The 19,429-nt window shown below is 44.4% G+C and overlaps 1 protein-coding gene across 2 annotated transcripts in view; it reads right to left on the reverse strand.

The window, feature by feature from the left end:
• The window catches only part of CACNA1C (calcium voltage-gated channel subunit alpha1 C), a 594,404-nt gene that overhangs the window by 226,248 nt on the left and 348,727 nt on the right, over nt 1-19,429 (reverse strand). The gene's annotated exons all lie outside the window — the stretch shown is intronic.

A 19,429-nucleotide genomic window follows, 5' to 3' on the forward strand; every position in this document is an offset into this window, starting at 1 on the left:
TCCCCCCTGTGCCTCCTGCCCGCCAGTGGCTTTGCTGATCAACTCCTCCCCCTCCCTCTCAGCGCTCTTGTCCACCTCTGGAATGGGGTGGAAAGAGGCAGGGAAGAGGTGGGCAGGGACTGGAAGAGGCGGAGCGGGGGTGGGAAGAGGCAGAGCAGGGGTGGGGGGTTGGGTGAAGGGGTGGAGTGGGGGTTAAGCACTTCCTGGGACAACTGGAAGCCGGCGCCTGTGGGTCTGGGAATCAAGAAATCTGGGTTCAGGGTTCTGGCTCTGCCATAGAGTGTGACAGTGGGAAGTCACTTATGGGCTGATTTGCAGAGGGTGCTGAGCATCCTTAACTCCATTTGAAATTGATGGGACCTGAAGGTTCTCAGCACCTTGGACTTCTCTGTGCCTGAGTTCCCCCACTTCTAAAACACGAATAATAATATCTACATCACAGGAACGCTATAAGGTTACTGGAAATTCGCTAATGTTTACAAAGATAAAAATCCTCATTTGGATGGCGAAAATACAATAAATAACACAACATTATTATGCTATTAATGTTGGGAGCGCGGAGAGGGTTCCCAATGGACGTCTTAAGTATCTACTATCCTTCAGCTGAGAAACAGCCAGTTCACAATTATAAGCTCCTCAGGGTTTGCAATAGCTGTTAGCCTTGAATTAACCCATTCATGTCTCCTACAAATTCTGTCATCTTAACAAAGAAGTTGATATTAGTTGTGATTTCTGAAACATGTGATTCCAGTTGTAAATGTCTGCTACCAAGAGAGTTTGCAATAACCATTAACTTTTCAAATCTAGTGTCTGAGATCTAGGCATTTTAGTTTTTACTACTGTTTTAACAACTAGTTTAAATGCATTCTAATGATGACAATACATTTCTTAATAAGCATTTTCACACTTATGTGCAAACACTGACAGCAGACTGAGTCTTCTAATTTGCTCACCTGATCATCCCAGCACCCAGTAAGAATGACCAGAGAAGATGTCAATAGTCAGGCTAATTGAATGGTTCATTCACTTGCAGTAACCTGAGTCAGCTGACAATATCACTATACCGATACCATTTTCAGAGAGCACTTCTTGAGTGGTTATAGTCACTTGGTTTATAGTTTTATGATTCACACCCACTCCTAAGGTGTACTGTATTCAGCAGGGAATACCCTGCTTCTCATATAGTAATCCGTAAATGAAATACAATATTGATGTTATCAGATGTTCACCTCACACTAGAGAAGGATGTCCTGCCAGCTCAGTTGTGGCATTCCCACTGGGGATTAGCTATGGATGGGTAGCCATGCTCAGGAGGAAAATATGGCTATGGCCACCTAAAAGATTAGTTATTTTCTGAGCCAGTCAGAGATGATTTTCTTTTCTCTGATTGCTCATTTTGTTCACCCTACCAGTCTGAATTACCTGCACATACAGAAAATTAACTGTAGTCCAGGTCAGAGAATGGTGCTAATTTATTCCAGACAAAAATTTCATCCCAAATGTTTTTAGGAGTCTCACAGTAAAATAAAAACCACTTTCCCACTCCACAATGTAAGATCACTACATGGGAAATGGCAGAGAGAGGTCTGAACCAAACCCTGAATGTGTCTAATTCCAACAACTTTATGAAACTTCAGATTTGGATCCAAAATTTGTGGGTTTATAATATCCTACAAGTAAGCAAAGGAAGTTCTTAATTGTCAATGACTTTAGAGGCCTCCCCAATCCTAAATGTAGTCAAGACTTGGAGGTCAAGTATTATAAGACCCTAGTCTCATATTATTAATAATTAATTATTATTTTTATTAATTTATTTAACATTCATATGAGGATTTCCCCCAAAGCATTTGAGAGGGTATTAAAGATAACCATGATGATAGATAAAAAGTGCTGTCTTTTTAAACATACAAAAAGCCACTCCATTAAAGTGCTCAAGTGTACTGCAGATATACAGGGTAGACAATGTCAATTCAAACCATGGCACCCTTTGTTAAAGTGGTGGTTGTAAAAAAATCAAAAGCTTTTACAATAAACAGGAGATGGTAAGTGTAATGGTCCATGCCCCTAGGGTGGCCAGACTCTGTAGCGCCGCCCTTTGATGCAGGGCAGTGGGGCCTAATGGCCGGAGTCCATAAAGCAGCCCTTTGGCGCAGGGCAGCGTGGCCTAGTGGCCAGAGTCTATAGCGTTGGGGTATGGCAGCCCCGGTAGGGGGGCCCGGGCCCACCCATGCTTTTCCTCCTGCCGGGAGGATCTGGGTGAACTGTTCAAGCGCCACCATCTCCGCCACCTGGGGCCCGGTCAAGCCTTCTGGGTCTAACCATCTCCAACAGAGATCCCGTATCCGTTGGGCCACAGTCTGAGGTCGAGCCCCGAGGGGGTACTGTTCTTTACGGAGGCGCTGGCGGTATGTCTCTGGGCTAATGCCGGTCTGGTCTAAAATGGCCACTCTCACCCGGGGTACTCCAAGGCCTCTCAGGGATCAAGGTTACGGTAGGCCGTCTGCACGTGTCCCATCAAATAAGGGGCTAGCATGGTGGCCCAGTGCTCTGGGGGCCACCGAGTAGCAGTGGCAACCCGCTCGAACGTGACCAGGAATGCCTCGGGGTTGTCGCCGGGTCCCATCTTAGTGAGGCGAATTGGTAGTCCCACTGAAGCCTCTCCAGACCCCGCTCCCGTAGGTGCGGGGGCTGGGGCTCCCAGTGGGCGCAGTAGAGTTGCCACTTGTTGGACTAGGCGTTCCTGTTGTAATTGTTGCTGGGCAGCCAACTCTCGAAGGAGCTGCTGCGGTTGTTCCTGGTGCTGGGTCATCTGCTGCATCATGTGAGCCTGTTGTTGTCCCTGTTCGGCCGCCTGCTCTTGCTGATTCTCCAGTATCCACTTTAGAAACTTCTCTGTATCCATCTTGGACGGCGGTGGGAATCCCATCATCTAGATTCCCTCTACTGGACCTTTCAGCAGGTCCTGGGCATTGCCCCCATTCTCCACCATGTGTGATGGTCCACGCGCCTAGGGTCAGGGCAGTGTGGCCTAGCGGCCAGAGTCTGTAGCGCCACCCTTCGGTGCAGGGCAGCATGGCCTAGCGGCCAGAATCTACAGCGCCGCCCTTTGGCGCAGGGCAGCGTGGCCTAGTGGCCAGAGTCTATAGCATTGGCATGTGGCAGCCCCCCGACTCCACCGGGCCCTGACCCAGGGCCCTAACAGTGGCGTAGTGACTTGCCACTGACTCAGCAGCGGGGTCCTACCGAAACACGCTGAGTTTCCCCGGGCGGGAGGTACCACTCCATCACCCTCCCTGGGTCACTTCCTACCAGAGTCTGTGTTGGGGTTTCCCATGATATGTCAGGTCCTCTGTGTTTGGCAGGGCCAGTCGTCTCCAAGGGTTCCTCCAGCCGCCGGGGTGCAGGCAGGCCGTGGACAGCTTCGATTCCCAGTGCAGTCAGGGGCTGTGGCTGGCCCTCCGCAGGCGCTTCCCAGGTAGGTCCTTCCCCTGCAGCCTCCAGCCCAGAATGAGCTGGGCTGCCTCCCTTTATACTACTAGAGCACTTGGAGCATGCCCAGTCTTGCCAGGGAGGCGGGACTTCCACTGTCAATAACATGGGCTTAACCCTGCCTGGGCTAGTGTGGAGTAAGCAGACCCTGTCACAGTAAGGAGTTCAGACAGCCCAGGAGAACTGGTACCACCAAGAGATTTATATGGGCTTCTACTAGGGTAATTAGAAAAAGCTACTCTACGATAATAAACCAACTTTGAAGAAAAGAAGAGAAAAGCTATTGAATAATGTTATCATGAATTAATGCAAGTGCTTTGCAGTATTCCATTAGGACAAACTGTTTTCAAATCCAAATGATTCCATTAATTAGCAAGTTGTACACACATTACTGTTAAAGTATTCACAGAGGTTCTAAAAGTTGAAAACTGCTAACAACGTTGCAACTTTAGAGGTGTCAGCTCAAAAAAAAATTGCCAAAAGCTACTTGCAGGAGAAAAAAAAAATCCCACACAACATCTATCACCATGTGTCCGGCATTGCTGACAAGTTATTAGCACAGTATTATTTTTCTGAGTTCCTGCAGCCCTGCAACACAAACTGATCTCTTTGACTCACAAGGGGTGTCTGAGGACCCAGTTGTGGAGTAGTGGAGGAAAGAGAGAGGGATAGCAGAGAAAGAAGAATGGGAGTAGTCGAGGGAGGACAGCGGAAACAGCAGTACAAAGAGATTTTCTTTTTAAAATTAAAAAAAAGCCATCCAAATGGTCTCAATCATAAAGAGGCAAACCCTGAGCTCTGTGCCGGCACTGAATAGGAGGGCTGGCCACTGGTTAGATGTGTCTGTGCATCCGGAGAAATTGGGGCAAAGTTTCCACCCCAGGCCAGAGTCTATGACAGCCAGTGGCTAGAGGAGCCCCTGCAAACCCCTGGAAAAGGAGAGGATGGGAGAAACCACATCTAAACTGTTCCTCTGCCCCAAGCTCCACCTGTTCCCACTCTCCCCATGCTGCCATGCATGGAGCTCACCCAAACTGGGGACTCACAACTTGCAGGGGAGTGAACCCACTCCACCACTCTGTGCCCCATCCAGTCCCCATTCTCCTGTACAGCAAACCATTCGAGTTACGGTTTTCCCCTGCAGACATGGAGAAGGTGCCAGGATATGCCACTAACAGAGAAAATGGATAGTATTTACTCATAAATACATTCTAAAATTAAACTGGAATGGTTTGTTATCTGGCAAGACCAAACTCCAGATTCTGGATTTAAAAAAGATGATACCATCAACTGTCCCACTACAGCAGAGTGGAGAGCTGCATCTTTACACTCATAGGTGCTGGAACTAGGGATGCTGGAGGTGCTGCCGCGCCCTCTGGTTTGAAGTAGTAATAACAACCCAAACACATGGTTTCTGCCCTCAGCACCCCTCTATAAAAACTGTTCCAGAACCACTGCTTACGCGGCTTTATAGAGGTTAGTAATGCCATTCACTAATGCAGGAGAAACACAGAGCCCTGACCTTAGTCTGGCAAGTGAATATGAAATGATGTTCAAATGTTTGTTGTTTTTCAATATATTTATTTATTTGTGGAAACCACCACAATGTGCTACACACTCTTACACATTCATGAAGGGATGGTACCTGCCCTGAAAAGCTCTCAGGGATGGATAGACAGACAGGTGGATAGAGGCTAGGGAAGGGGAATCACAAAAATAGACTATTTGTCATTTTTCAGCCTACTCTTTTATTCTGGTAATAATTTAAGATCTTAAATACCTTTTAGTGTTTATTTCCAAAGCACTCCAGCTTACCTTTAACAAACTAGTGTGGCTGCATGCTGTTGCCTGAAATTGACTCCATAAATGTTTCAGCAAGCAAAACACGTTAGTTGCATTCTCTGGGCTTCCAGACTACAGGATTTATTTACACTGATAAAATGTTAAAAATATTTATTATATAGGAACATCATCACTTTTTTTTGCCAGATCAAGGTCCCTATGACCTTCTAGAGGAAAGCAAAGAAGCAAGATTTAGGGTACAAAAAAACTCTATGCCTGTGGGAGGGATTGGAGTCAATACAGCATGGTCCCTCTTCAAAGCTAAGGACAGTCCTCTGTGGGTTTAGGCAGGGGTGAAAGTAGAAATAGGGACTTACCGGTATGGGGCTGGGTTGGGGCCGGCTCTGGCCCCCGAAAGGGGCAGGGCCTTGGGCGGAAGGGGCAGGGATGGGGGGTCAGAGCCAGACCCGGCCCGCCCTGTACCGGTAAGTGCCCTCCCCTCCCCCGCCAGGGTAGCAGCGGCAGCCAGGGGCTCCAGCAGCAGTTTAAAGAGCCCAGGGCTCGGCCGCTGCTACCGCCCCGGGCCCTTTAAACCGCTGCCGGAGCCCCCGGCTGCTGCTGCTACCCCAGGGCTCCGGCAACAGGGCTCCGGTGGCTATTTAAAGGGCCCGGGGCTCCCCTGCCTCTACCGCCCCGGGCCCTTTAAATAGCTGCCGGAGCCCCGCTGCTGGAGCCCTTGGGTAGCGGCGGCGGGGCTCCGGGGGTTATTTAAAGGGCCGGGGCTCCCGCTGCCTCTACTCCCCTGGGCCCTTTAAATAGCCGCCGGAGCCCCGCTGCTACTCCAGGGCTCTGGGGGCTATTTAAAGGGCCCAGGACTCCCCTGCTTCTACCGCCCCGGCCCTTTAAATAGCCCCCAGAGCCCTGGGGTAGCGGCGGCGGGGCTCCGGCGGCTATTTAAAGGACAAGTGTCAACTTGTCACTCAGGACTATGGGATCGATCCTGTGAGGTGCACTCTAGCCCCAAAACAGTTAAGAACATTCTTAACTTTAAGCATGTGAGTAATTCCACTGAAGGCAATGGAGCTACTGACATGCTGTAAGTTAAGCATGTGCTTACGTGCTTTTTTGCACCTTGGGCGGAATGCTCAGCACCTTGCAGGACTGATCCCTACCTAGATTTCTGACTGGAAATCTGCACAGGAGCTAAGGCAGAATTATCTCACATAGAGTCAACCTCCCTGGCTTTTACTGCACTACCGTAGGGTGCAGAGGAGCACTCTGTGGAAGCATGACTCCTGAAGACCTGCACTGTCAGGGGAGGGGGAGTCTGGGTCCTCTGTTCATCTCCTGCAGGAGCAGACAAGATGGCTCAAAAGAGAACACTGGAGCCAACCATTGAAAATCCCTTGGCACTGCTGCTCTGTGAAACATATCCAGGGAAACTAGTAGAATGCTGGTCTCAGAGAAGGCAACTGGGCCTTTTAAAGAGGAGCTCTCTTTGGCAATTTCACCTACCTTTTGGACCAAACCTGGTTTACTGGGTGTGGTGTTTTCTTCTTTTAATCTTATTAATCATCCATTTTTTTCCTACAAAGCTTTCAGTCTGAACTAGCGTGCAGCACTCCCTGCCTCAGTTCCTTGTCATGTTATTCAGGGCTAGATTTGTACTCAGACTCCAGACCTGCCCAAGTGAGTAAGAGCTCCCATTGCACCTTGGCTTGGGACCAGGCACACAGGAAAAAATGGAGCTACTCACCCCTTACTCCCTGGAGCAGGTAAATGGGAAATGGATTGGGAATGGGTAGAGTTGTGACTCTACTCCTGCCCCTATCCTGGCCAAGCAGCTAAGCCAGTACCAGGAGGAAGAGGGAAGAAAGCGAGGGAAAAGGGAATGGGCAGTAGTAACTTGCTACTGGTATCGTCCAACAGAAAACTACCACCTGGGATCAAAGACGAAACCGAAAGAACTGAGACTCAAAGAGGTGTTTGAGTCAGAATGCCTCTGGGGGTTACTCCTGGGGTGATACAGTTTATGCACCATTCTTTATGGTGCATTTCTGTGATGACCCATTTGAAGAAAGCATTACAGTATCATTTCCAAAGCACGAGATGGATAATCAGTAACAGACCACAGGGTGGGGGCTCATCAGTGAATATACACAGGGCTGGGCTAAGAAATTGGGGAATGCTTAACTGATATTTGTAAGAGCATAGCAGATTTGATCCAGATTTCAGAGGAGGGTTGGAAAGTGACACAAATAACTCCATTATTTGGTCAAAGTGTAAAGAGACAAAAGCAGGCCATTTTAAATTAATACATTTCAGGAAATGTATTGAGGAAAGTTTCCAAGATTTTCCTCGCAGACCGTTTTAAATGAGTACATTTAAATGAGTCTGCGAGGAAAATCTTGGAAACTTTCCTCATCATTGCGGCAAGGAAAACCTGGAACTGCACCGTTTAGTTCAGAATAGTCCAACAGCAAGGATTCAGGAAGGGGAGGTCAAGCTTAACTAACCCTCTGGAGTCTTTGATGATAATTAGTGCCATGATGGATAATGGAAATTCAATGGACGTGGCATATTTTGGTTTTCAAAAGGTAGGGCTGTTAAGTGAAGTGATTAAGCGATTAAGCGCACTGTTAAAAATAATAGAATACCATTTATTTAAATATTTTTGGATTTTTTTATATTTTCAAATATATTAATTTAAATTACAACACAGAATACAAAGTGTACAGTGCTCACTTTATATTTATTTTTATTACAAATATTTGCACTGTAAAAAACAAAAGAAATAGTATATTTCAATTCACCTAATACAAGTACTGTAGTGCAATCTTTTTATAATGAAAGTTGAACTTACAAATGTGGAATTATGTACAAAAAATAACTGCATTCAAAAATAAACCAATGTAAAACTTTAGACCCTACAAGTCCACTCAGTCCTACTTCTTGGTCAGCCAATCACTCAGACAAACAAGTTTGGTTACAATTTGCAGGAGATAATGCTGCCCACATCTTGTTTAAGTCACCTGAAAGTGAGAACAGGTGTTCACATGGCACTGTTGCAGCCGGCCTCGCAAGATATTTACATGCCAGATGCGCTAAAGTTCATATGTCCCTTCATGCTTAAACCACCATTCCAGAAAACATGGGTCCATGCTGATGACAGGTTCTGCTCAATAACGATCCAAAGCAGAGTGGACCGACACATGTTCATTTTGATCAGGGGTCTCAAAGACAAGGCCTGCGGGCCACATGTGGCCCGCGGAGTTATTTCCTGCGGCCCGCCAAGCTCCCCTCCCCCCCCCCCCCCCCCGGAGTTATTTCCTGCGGCCCGCCAAGCAGTCATCCGAGACTGCTATAACATGAAATGTATGGCAGAATGTGGGTAAAACAGAACAGTAGACATACAATTCTCTCCCAAGGAGTTCAGGCACAAATTTAATTAACACATTATTTCTTTAACGAGCATCATCAGTATGGAAGCATGTCCTCTGGAATGGTGGCTGAAGCATGAAGGGACATATGAATGTTTAGCATATCTGGCACATAAATACCTTGCAACGCCAGCTACAAAAGTGCCATGCGAACGCCTGTTCTCACTTTCAGGTGACATTGTAAACAAGAAGCAGTCACCAGTATCTCCCGTAAATGTAAATAAACTTGTTGTCTTAGCAATTGGCTGACCAAGAAGTAGGACTGAGTGGACTTGTAGGCTCTAAAGCTTTACATTGTTTTGTTTTTGAGTGCAGTATGTAACAAAAAAAATCTACATTTGTAAGTTACACTTTCACGATAAAGAGATTGCACTACAGTACTTGTATGAGATGAATTGAAAAATACTATTTCTTTTGTTTATCATTTTTACAGTGCAAATATTTGTAATAAATAATAATAATATAAAGTAAGCACTGTACACTTTGTATTCTGTGTTATAATAGAAATCAATATATTTGAAAATGTAGAAAAACATGCAAAAATATTTAAGAAATTTCAATTGGTATTCTATTGTTTAACAGTGCGATTAATCGCGATTAATTTTTTAAATCGCAGTTAATTTTTTTTTAGTTAACCATGTGAGTTAACGGCCATTGATCGACAGCCCTAGTATTTGGACAAGGTTTCACATCAGAGTTCAATGGTTAAGGTCATGGAGTAGGAGGCAAAATAGGACACAGGATAGAAAATTGGCTTAAGGTGCAGAAGGCAAAGGAGAGGCAGTGGTGGACACTTTCAGGATGGAACACTGGTTGTTTCAGGACTAGTAATGTAGTTTCAGCATACACCATTTATAAAGTCATGTGTGTGGGTAAAATGGAATACTCTTGGTTAGTGTGCTTCCATGGTGTCATATCTTCTTTATGTTTTCTAATTTTTTTAATTGATTTTCAAATTGAAATCTACCCAAAAAGAGAGGAATAGAAACCAAGGGTGTGTGTATGTGTGTGTGTGTGTATATACAATTATTTTATACTTATAGAGTCTTGTAACAGTCGTTGCCTCAATCCTTTTAAGCCAGGAAGGAATAGCAAAACAAAAACAAAACCCAGCTCTTTCTTCAGACTGTTTTCTTCCTAGGAGGCAATTCATCTTTCATTGTTCCCTTTTTGTCAGGGCGACCTAACTGAAACAACCACACAATAAGAATTCCCCTCAGCAGGGTGGCCACGCAGTCCCAGTTTTACCCTGTGTAAGGAAAAAGAATGGATAAAGAAGAGGGTGTGCTATGATCCACTCCCTTAGGCTCCAGACCTCTCCTCTCTGTTTGGAAGAAACTCCCCTTTCTTGGGACCACCTCTCTACCCCACTGGACGCTTTAGGGGTTTTGTGACTTCCTTGTGCATGAGGCTCAGCTGTCAGCTTCTCTCCAGACCCACACCTAAGGCAGTCCCCCTATGGGCTGTGCTATTCCAGTCCAGTGAAGGTTTAACCCCTTTATCATTCAACAATGGGGTACCTATACCCCATCACAAGTCTTGTATACATAGTCTTTAATCCTAAAAGATTATGCTTTGCAAACAACATAGCATCGGTAAAATTCAGTCATGTCTGGGCTGCAATGTAGCAGCCAACTGCACACAGCATATTGAAAGCCATTAGAGGAAGACTATTTTGGCCAAGAACACAGGACAAATGCTGTAAGTTAACTGGAAGAATATCTTGAATTAAGCCTGGAATGTGCCTTTAACATGCAGCCGGGCAGAAGGGATGCAAATATTTATTACCCTATCAGGGGTTCTAAGAGTTGTGCTGTCACTGAAGTAGGTACAATGCGTGCAGGAGCTTTGGGAGCTTGCAGGCAAGCATGACTGTTGTCATACTCTTTCCCATGATGTAGCACGGACTTCCAGCTCTCAGTGCGGGGCCATGATTCCTCTGTGGACACTTCTATCAGTGCTCTCCTGGAGAAGTCTTGGTGCTCAGTACGAGCACTAGGGCTGTGTCTGGTCCCCGCACATGTCCACCAATGGAAAGGCTTTTTGTGCCCTCCCCCTGCACATCTACACAGAGACAAACAGTCTGGCCCCAAGATTGCAAAAATGACTCAGTGAGATGATCCAGTCACACTTCAACTCTGAGCCTGTTCTCACTCAATCACAGCTTTCTCAGAAAAGTACTTTAGAGGTTGGAACTCAAACACAGAAGTATATTTTGGACCCAATTACTGAAACCAATGGGAGTTTTGCCACTGACTCCAATGGGAGCAGAATTGAGCCATTTGTTTAGAAAGTTTGACATACAGCAATGCAGCCAGGTTTGAATTATGTGAGCATGAAAAAATATGGTTAAGAAATGTTTTGGTTGTTATTTGTACTCAGATAATAATAAAACAGCTTATAAAACAACTTTTAGAACTCTAAATGCAGCATGTACATAGCTCTGAAAAGGGACTGCATGCTTTGCCTTATTTGAAGAAAGAGGGTTTTGAAATAAAGGATTGTGGCAGTTTCAAGATTGTGCTCTGAGCATTGGATACTAATAGAGATCGGCCCCAGGCACAAGATTTGGATCAGGATTTTGAATACATCAAAGTTTGAGTGGAGGGCTTGTGGAGTTTGAGTTACAGGCATCTTTCCCCAGTATGTTTGTTTCCTCAATTTCGGGGAGCACATCAAAATGTTATTTATATATGCTTCTCACTTATACTCTTAGCCCGGTAAAGTGAAAGGATTTTAGCCCTTATGGTTTGCATTCAACAAGTTTATATGTCCTCTAAATACCACAGACTTTTTTATTTGGGGTGAGCTCTGGGCAGCATCCTTTTCCTGCAGCAATAATCCTCCTTAACGCTGCAACTTGTCACTTGCACAGAGGTTTGTAAAACGTAAAAGCTAATAGTATAACAAATTCAAACAATGATCTTGTAAATGTAAAAGTAGATTCTGGGATGAGTATATTACAGCAGTCTTTACTTCCTGGGAAGACTGCAACATTTATTGGTGACATGTTTTAGTCAAATATAGAAAAATCTTTCTGGGGAACTATTAGGATTCTACACTTCAAGCCTATCTCTACTACCACATCAGCTGCTGCTGCATTTTGCTTTCATGTGTAAGAAAGTGGAGCAAAACTGTTGGCTAAACTCCAGAACATCATCTTTAGAGGACTAGTTGCACAGAACCTCTGTGTGATATTTGAGGGAAGAAAGATTATCTGACCTGGGAAAGCAACAGAAAACTCATTTTGCCACTTCATCTAGCATATCTACACTGGTCACATAGAAAAATTGAGACTACCATCCAAACACAGGGTAACAATTTCAGAAGTGCCTAAGGGGTAAGATAGCCAGATAATTAGGTACCTAGAGATGCAGATTGGCACCTAGAGGGCTTTTCAGACGTGCCTAAGCAGGTCAGGTGCCTAACTCCCATCGGACTTCAATGGAGTTAGAGGCACATAATCTGGTTAGGTGCTTTTGAAAACCCTGTTAGGCCCCTATCTGCATCCTTAGCTGCCTAAATACTTGTGTAAATCTGGCCCTAAATCACTTTTGAAAATGTTGACCTTTGCCCCCACTATTATCTATTTTTTATTATTTACATGATAATGGCACCCAAAATGTGTTAGCCAATGTAGAGATACATAGGAAGAAACAGACCCTATCCCAAAGAGCTTACAATCTAAAATATAACAAAAACATTCATTAATAATGGAGGGAAGAGATACAACATACAAAGTGCTCCATGGCACGTCTGTTACTTTCACATTTTGTTCTGAGTTCTTTTTCAAATATGACCAATGACCTGGAGCAGAGCCGTCCCTTGGATACTGCGAATCAGAGTGACCGCTCTGTGCCCTACGCTTTGGGGGACCCCACCGATTGGCCAGCGCAGTCAGTCCTGGAAGTGATGGGTTGATCCCGGAAGTGACGGATTCGTCACTTCCGCCCCGGGTCCTGCACCCGCCTATGGACAGCCCTGACCTGGAGCCCAATTCTTATATCCTACCCTGAATAACATAAGATTCTGGATGCATCTGAGGGATGAAGTGACCAATACACATGCTCAAGCAGAAGAAATGAAATCTTTTTACAGGGAAATCAGTTAACTAATATCTTTGCAACTGGCAAATAATTTAAAGAATGGCTGTTGACGAGTAACTATTTTCAAATCCTGTCCTGTTGTTTTAGATATGACCTCCTGAATTGTTGCCTAATTGGTATATGACTAGAGGCAATTTTCTCTTTCCTTTCCTTTATATCATTACCATTACTTTTCTTGTGTCATAGAATAGTGTAAGACATCTTCAATACATAGTAACTTTGTAACATTGAAATTACTACTGAAATGGACAAGATAATGAAGGGATTATAGCTAAACCACACAGTTTATGATCTTTGCTGTGTTACATCCTGTACACATAAAGTTGTTGTTGTTTTTTTAATTCTGGAAGCTGTAATAAGTTAAATTTGATGGTGCAGTGGCTGGATCCTTGAAAACAAACAGCCAGAGCAATCTGAACAAGCCTGTTTTTGAAAACTAAATGGGTTTCTGAAATTTTATGAATTAATATTCCCAAAAGGGTCAAAACAAACTGCTGTCAGCTACATAAATTTAAATGGATAAAGGAATCTTTAAAATATTTAAGAATAAATATTGTGACAAAAGATACAAAACTTCTTAAGACAAATTACCCTTTAATGTGGAATAAAAATAATGAAAGTCTTGGAAGAACGGAACAAATAAGGAGTTTCTTGGCTAGGGAGGGTAGCCTCAGTGAAGACAAATGTCCCCCCAAAGTTATTATTTTTGTTTTAGTGCATCCCTGTTGGTATCCCTGGCATGACATTAAAAACATGGCAGGATGTTAAAATTTATTCAGAAACATAAAAGACCAAGAGTGAGTTCTAAAGTTCCGAATAAGCCGGCAAAGGGACTAGCTTTCTCTAATTTCTCTTATTGTTGTTGTTATTATTATGTTTAAAATTCCTGTTGCTGAGGCTCTCTCCCTTAGCTACTTTCATTAATAATCAGGAATTTATCCCTAGGAAATATCGAAGTGACTATTCGCTGTGGGTAAGACCTGAGATTACTCAATTTGGACAGCTGTTCCTGGATCTTGGTTTTTGAAATCATACCAAGAAATATGTAAACATGTAAATAATATAAAGATCCTGTATTTTCAGTATTTACAAGCAGTGGCAGATTTAGAGTTAGTGAGGTCCTGTGCTCAGCTTCATTTTTGGCGTCCCTCCTTGGGATCCAGCCAAGAAAAAGAACATTCTCTCTTATCTGCCCCCCAAACCCGTTTTTCATTCTTTTTTTCTTCATCCTCCTCCTATAAGTAATAGGAAGTAAATGAAAATAAAGTGAGGTACCTTGATTGTTTTTGTAGTCTAATTTATTTTTCCACAGACCACTTGAAAATTGCTGAGAGTCTCAGCAGACCACTTAATGATCTTTCCAAATATTGTTTGTACCGTTAACTAACTATTGTGAAGCACTTTGGATAAGAACGCTTTATTAAAAAAAATGTAAAAAAATGTTGGGGTGAAGGGTCTGGCCAGGACTTAGGGTGCGGGAGGGGGCTTAGGGCTGGGGCAGGGGGTTGGGGTATGGAGCGCTTACCTGGGCGGCTCCCGTTTGGTGTGAGGGGCGCAGGTGGGGATGTGGGGGGGGGGTGCAGGAGTCAGGGAGAGCAGGGGGCTGGAGGGGTATGGGAGGGCAGGGGGTGTGGAGGGTTGCAGGGGTCAGGGAGGGCAGGGGGTTGGGGGTGTGTGAGGGGGTGCAGGAGTCAGGGCTGGGAGTGTGTGGGGGAGCAGGAGTCAGGGAGGGCCAGGGCTGGGTGTGTGTGAGGAGGGTGCAGGAGTCAGGGCAGGGAGTGCAGGGGCTGGGAGGGAGTTAGGGTGCAGGAGCGGGCTGGGGGTTGGGGTCCAGGGTCTGGCCAGGAGTTAGGATGCAGGAGGGGGCTCAGGGTTGGGGCAGGAGGTTTGGGTGTGGAGAGCTTACCTGAGGCAGCTCCCATTTGGTGCAAGGGGTGCAGGTGGGAATGTGGGGAGCTCCCATTTGGTGCTCAGGGTGGGGGTGGGGATGTGTGGGGGGTGCAGGAGTCAGGGCATGGGGTGTGTGGGGGCTGGATATGTGTGGGGGGTGCAGGAGTCAGGGAGGGCAGGGGGCATTTGAGGGGGGTGCAGGAGTCAGGGCAGGGACTGTGTGCTGGGGTCGTGGGGGTGCTCCCAGCCCCCTGCCCTTAGTGGCTCACAGCAGGAGGGTAGGGGGGTACATGTAGGGGGAGTGCGGGGGCCACGCCTTTGCTCCACCCTGCCCCGATTCCACCCCCTTCCCCAAGGCCCTGCCCCCGCCTCTTCTCCGCCTCCTCCCCCGAGCACGCTGCGGCCCCACCCCTCCCCCTCCCGGAGTGCACGAAGCGCCGGCATACAACTGTTTGGCAGCAGGGGAAGCGCTGGGAGGGAAGGGGAGGGGTGGGAATGTGGTGCACTCGGGGTGGGGGGAGGCAGGGGAATGGGGAGCTTGGCTACTGGTGGGTGCGGAGCCTACAGCAGGAGCCCCAGAAGCCGGCAGGACCAAGCTTCTGCCCCCACAGCTGCCTGGCCTTGGAGCCCCCTGTCATTGGGGGGCCCCAAGCCAGGGCACCCTGTGTTTTACTGTAAATTCGCCTCTGTTTACAAGTCAAACGTATTGCAAAATCTGCATACAAGGTGACTCTATCTAGATCTTTAACTGCATTTGAGGAGTTGAGCCAGGAGCAAGCTGGAACAAACAGTTCAATTTCTAAGACATATACAATTTTGACTGAAAAAGAAGTTGATAAGAAAACAACCCAACTGAAAAGATGGGAGAGAGATTTGGACAAAGAAACTAATCTGGATGAGTGGCTATAGGAAAGGGGATATACATCTTCAATTTTGTGTAGGTCAGACAGAATTGTTTTTTATAAATTACTATGTAGATGGCATTTGACTCCAGTTGAGGTCCATCGTAGTTTTGCTATGAGGGAGTTGCTCTGTTGGAGGGGTTGCAGGGAAAGGGGAACACACTTGCACACATGGTGGTTGTGTCCAAGAATTAGATGGTTTTAGGAGAAAATTATTAAAGAGATTCAACTGATGACAAAATGCCAGCTTCCTAGAGATCCCCTGACCTGCTTACTCACTGCTCCAGTAAAGGGCCTTCATTTTAAACAGAATGACAAATTCATTTCTTTTTTATTGTCAGCAGTTGGACTTGGTTTTCCAATAATTTGTAATAATGTGACTCCTCCTCCTCTGAAACTGCGATATAGTATAATATGGACTGTCCTTGTAATGGAAAAACTGTCACAGTAAGTATGTACACAAGAGAAGCACTAAAAATAGGATAGGCATTTAGAAATTCAGCCACCTTGTTTAGCCTACTCAGAGGAGGAGGGCTCCCCTGCCAGCAAGGCACAATGTTTAGTCGGGTTCCTTGAATATTAACCTGACCCTGAATAAGTAATAAGTAATGGACAATGTAGTATGTTAATGTTTGATTATAACTTTGCCTTACAAACACACACACACACACACACACACACACACACACACACATACACACACAACCAAATTAGTACTTGGATGGATGAGTCTCTACCTCAAATAACTAATACTCTACTCGAAAATAGCAATGGCTGCTCCTTCTCTTTTATAAATCTGAGTACTCTGTCTGAAAACTTTACTTACAGGCCTCAAATAAATGAGACCATTACTGACACAATAAGTATATTCTCCTTTAGCACTGTAGGGTAGCCCTACTACATTTGGATAGAAAGATCCATGGTTGAATTTCTTGCTGGAATGCATTTGTCACAGAGGAGCACTCTCTTGGTGGCTTCCTATCTTCTGAACTCTTCGCATGAACTTTGTACATTTTACATATTCTTGTTGGAATGCATTTGCACTGGCTGCTATTTATTTTGAATTTTCCCTTACGCATTTGTAAACTGTCACGTAGGTGGACACATAGTTGGAGATTTGCTGTTGCAGGACAGGAATGGTGAGAACTAGACAGGATGGGCTAAATTCTGTGCTGATTTCATTGGAGCCACACTGGATAAAAAACAGCACAGAATTTGGCCCAATGAAGATTAAAACTTTTAAGTGTGATTAAAATTTCAATAATAAACTATTCAAAAACAGAGATATGTCTAAACCAAAAACCTGATTCCAAACTCCCTCCTCCCAAACTTTGTGTGGTGGAGGTTGAAATTTGGTTCCAAAATTTCCAGTTGGGGACCATTTCTATTTTTAAAAAAATCAAATTTCCCAGTGTCCCTTTCTAATTTTTAAACTTATCACTTGTTCAGAGATCTATAAAGTGTAAAGCTAGTAGGATAACCAATGCAAATAATGATCAAAAGGATTTGCATCATTTAGGAGACTGACTGGTGGATGCTAAATACATTTTAAAGTAGAAAGAGAAATATAAGATAATAAGTCTGGGAGGAAGGTACCAAATTAGGGAACATGTGTTAAATAAAAGAACTGTTCAGCACACTGATCAGGAAAAGGAATTGGGGTTACTGTAGAGAAATCATTAAACCCATCAGCTCAATTCAAAGCAGAGAAATGCTAAACAGGCCACGAGATTACTTTGTTAAGAGACAGACAGAAAAGAATACAAAACCATAGAGATGAAAGCACTAGTTAGATCCCAGTTAAAATACTGTGTGCTGTACTGGCTAGCATGCTACAGGAATGATATTGTTGCCTTACAGAGGGGGGCAGGGTACAGCATTAATGATACTAGATTAGAAGAATCTAAGGGTAAGTCTACACTACACAGTTAACCCGGACTCTTGTACTGCCTGTGTTTTAGACTTAACCTCCCTACTATCCACACAAAAAACCTGTGACTTGGGTTTAGAGGTGCTTTAACCTGGGTTATCTTACTGGCTGAAGGTGAGGGTTAGAACCGTAGCTCTGCTATAACACGTGCTGGAACCTACCCACTTTGCAGTGAAGACACAGGCTAAAACACTAGAGTGCTGATAGTCCTTCCAAACCCTTCTCACAATTCCCCTTGAAGGACAGACAAGTTCTTCCACAATTGACAGGGAACGAATCCTAGAGCTTCTCTGCACAAAGAATCATCATGGGATATGCCCCAAGACAGGCAGGCAGACAGACAGACAAAAACAAGTGAATGCAGAAAGAGTGAGGACAGAGTAACATGGGCAGGGCATTGCAGTGGGGACGCTGACACCCAGGTATCAATCACTCAGGTTCATTGTGCAGTCTAGTCATAGCCACTATGTAAGGCAAAGTGGAAGGTTTTGTTAGCTCTAGTCATTAAAAGATTTTTTCCTGTGAAAAATTTTGATGAAACAGAAGTTTTTTCATGAAAATTTCCATTTAATCAAAAAGCTATTTTCCAAATGTTTTCAAAATTATGAATGGGATTAACGAGGTGGCAGGACAAACATTTTTCACCTTGGTGATCTTATAAACTAGGAAAATAAAATTGAAGAAATGAGGGATAACTAGCAACTCAGGTAGGACTAATGGAAGCAAAGGGTAACAAACATATTGGATAAGTTATTGGGGAAAGAGTGTACATGAGTTAGAGGGACCTGGATTTGACTCTGGGAAAAGAAGAAAGTAAGAATGTTTTTTAAAGCAGGAAGATAGGCTTCGGATAAACCACTAGGGGACTGGGTGCATTAGGTTGGCTGGACTTTCCCTGATGCTAATATTTTCCTTGTTCTAACCATGGGGAACTCTTCCCTCCACCAATAAGTAGGTAAATAAATACATAAATAAATAAAAATGTAAGACAGCGGACACACTTGCGTCCCAGATATAATCACAGCAATGTGTGATCCATTGCTGAGCCAACACAGTACAGAATGTACTACCTGATTTTGGCAGAGGGGGATTGGAAGGGCTCCATTAAAGAGAGAAGGTCTCCAGTGGATTTAAAAAGCTGCTTAAATCTTTACCATTTTCTCTAATTTTGTTTCCTCTCATTCTTATGTACTCTGTGTTTTCTCTTTCCTCCTATGACACTTATTCTGAATTTGCAGAGGCACCATTTGGCCCCATTCCAGGTTGTTGTCTAAAGTAATTTCTTTGGAGGCTGAACATGAGACTCAATTTTTTTTCCAGGTGTTGAGTATATTACCTGATTGCTGCACTGCCCTCTGCCTCACTGACATTTTGGCAATACTCAGGAAAGTAGGGCACTTCAGTGACCATCCATTTCTAATAATCTTTTAGGAAACTCAGATTAACAAAAAATTCCTCATGTTAAATGATGCTGATGAGTCACTGAAACACCATTAGACTAAATCTGCATGTTTTTAAAAAAAAGTTCTTATGAACCCAGCAAGATCATCTTTCTTGTTTCCTAGCTCCAGTTCTAATCAGTTCTGCCTCTGCAAGCCATTGGGTGCTGGCCAAATTTTATAAATAGGACAAGAAAGCCTCTGATTTGTCTTGCTGAAGTTTCTTGGACTGTGTAACATTTGCAAGCAGCAATTCACGTTAGAGAAACTGAACAAAGACTTCAAACCATAGCTTATATGACCCTAAACAAGTAAGTAGTGCAAAAATTAGACATTCAGGATCAATGAAAGATCTGACACTTGATGATACGGTTGGGACTGTCATCAGAAGAAGAGGAGATGTCAATAGGGTGAGGATATAAGAAAAGGATGGAGTAGATAATATACTTAC

The sequence above is a fragment of the Terrapene carolina genome, unplaced genomic scaffold (genome assembly GCF_002925995.2).
Source record: "Terrapene carolina triunguis isolate 2854851 unplaced genomic scaffold, T_m_triunguis-2.0 Scaffold190, whole genome shotgun sequence".
Classification (NCBI taxonomy): Eukaryota; Metazoa; Chordata; order Testudines; family Emydidae; genus Terrapene; species Terrapene triunguis.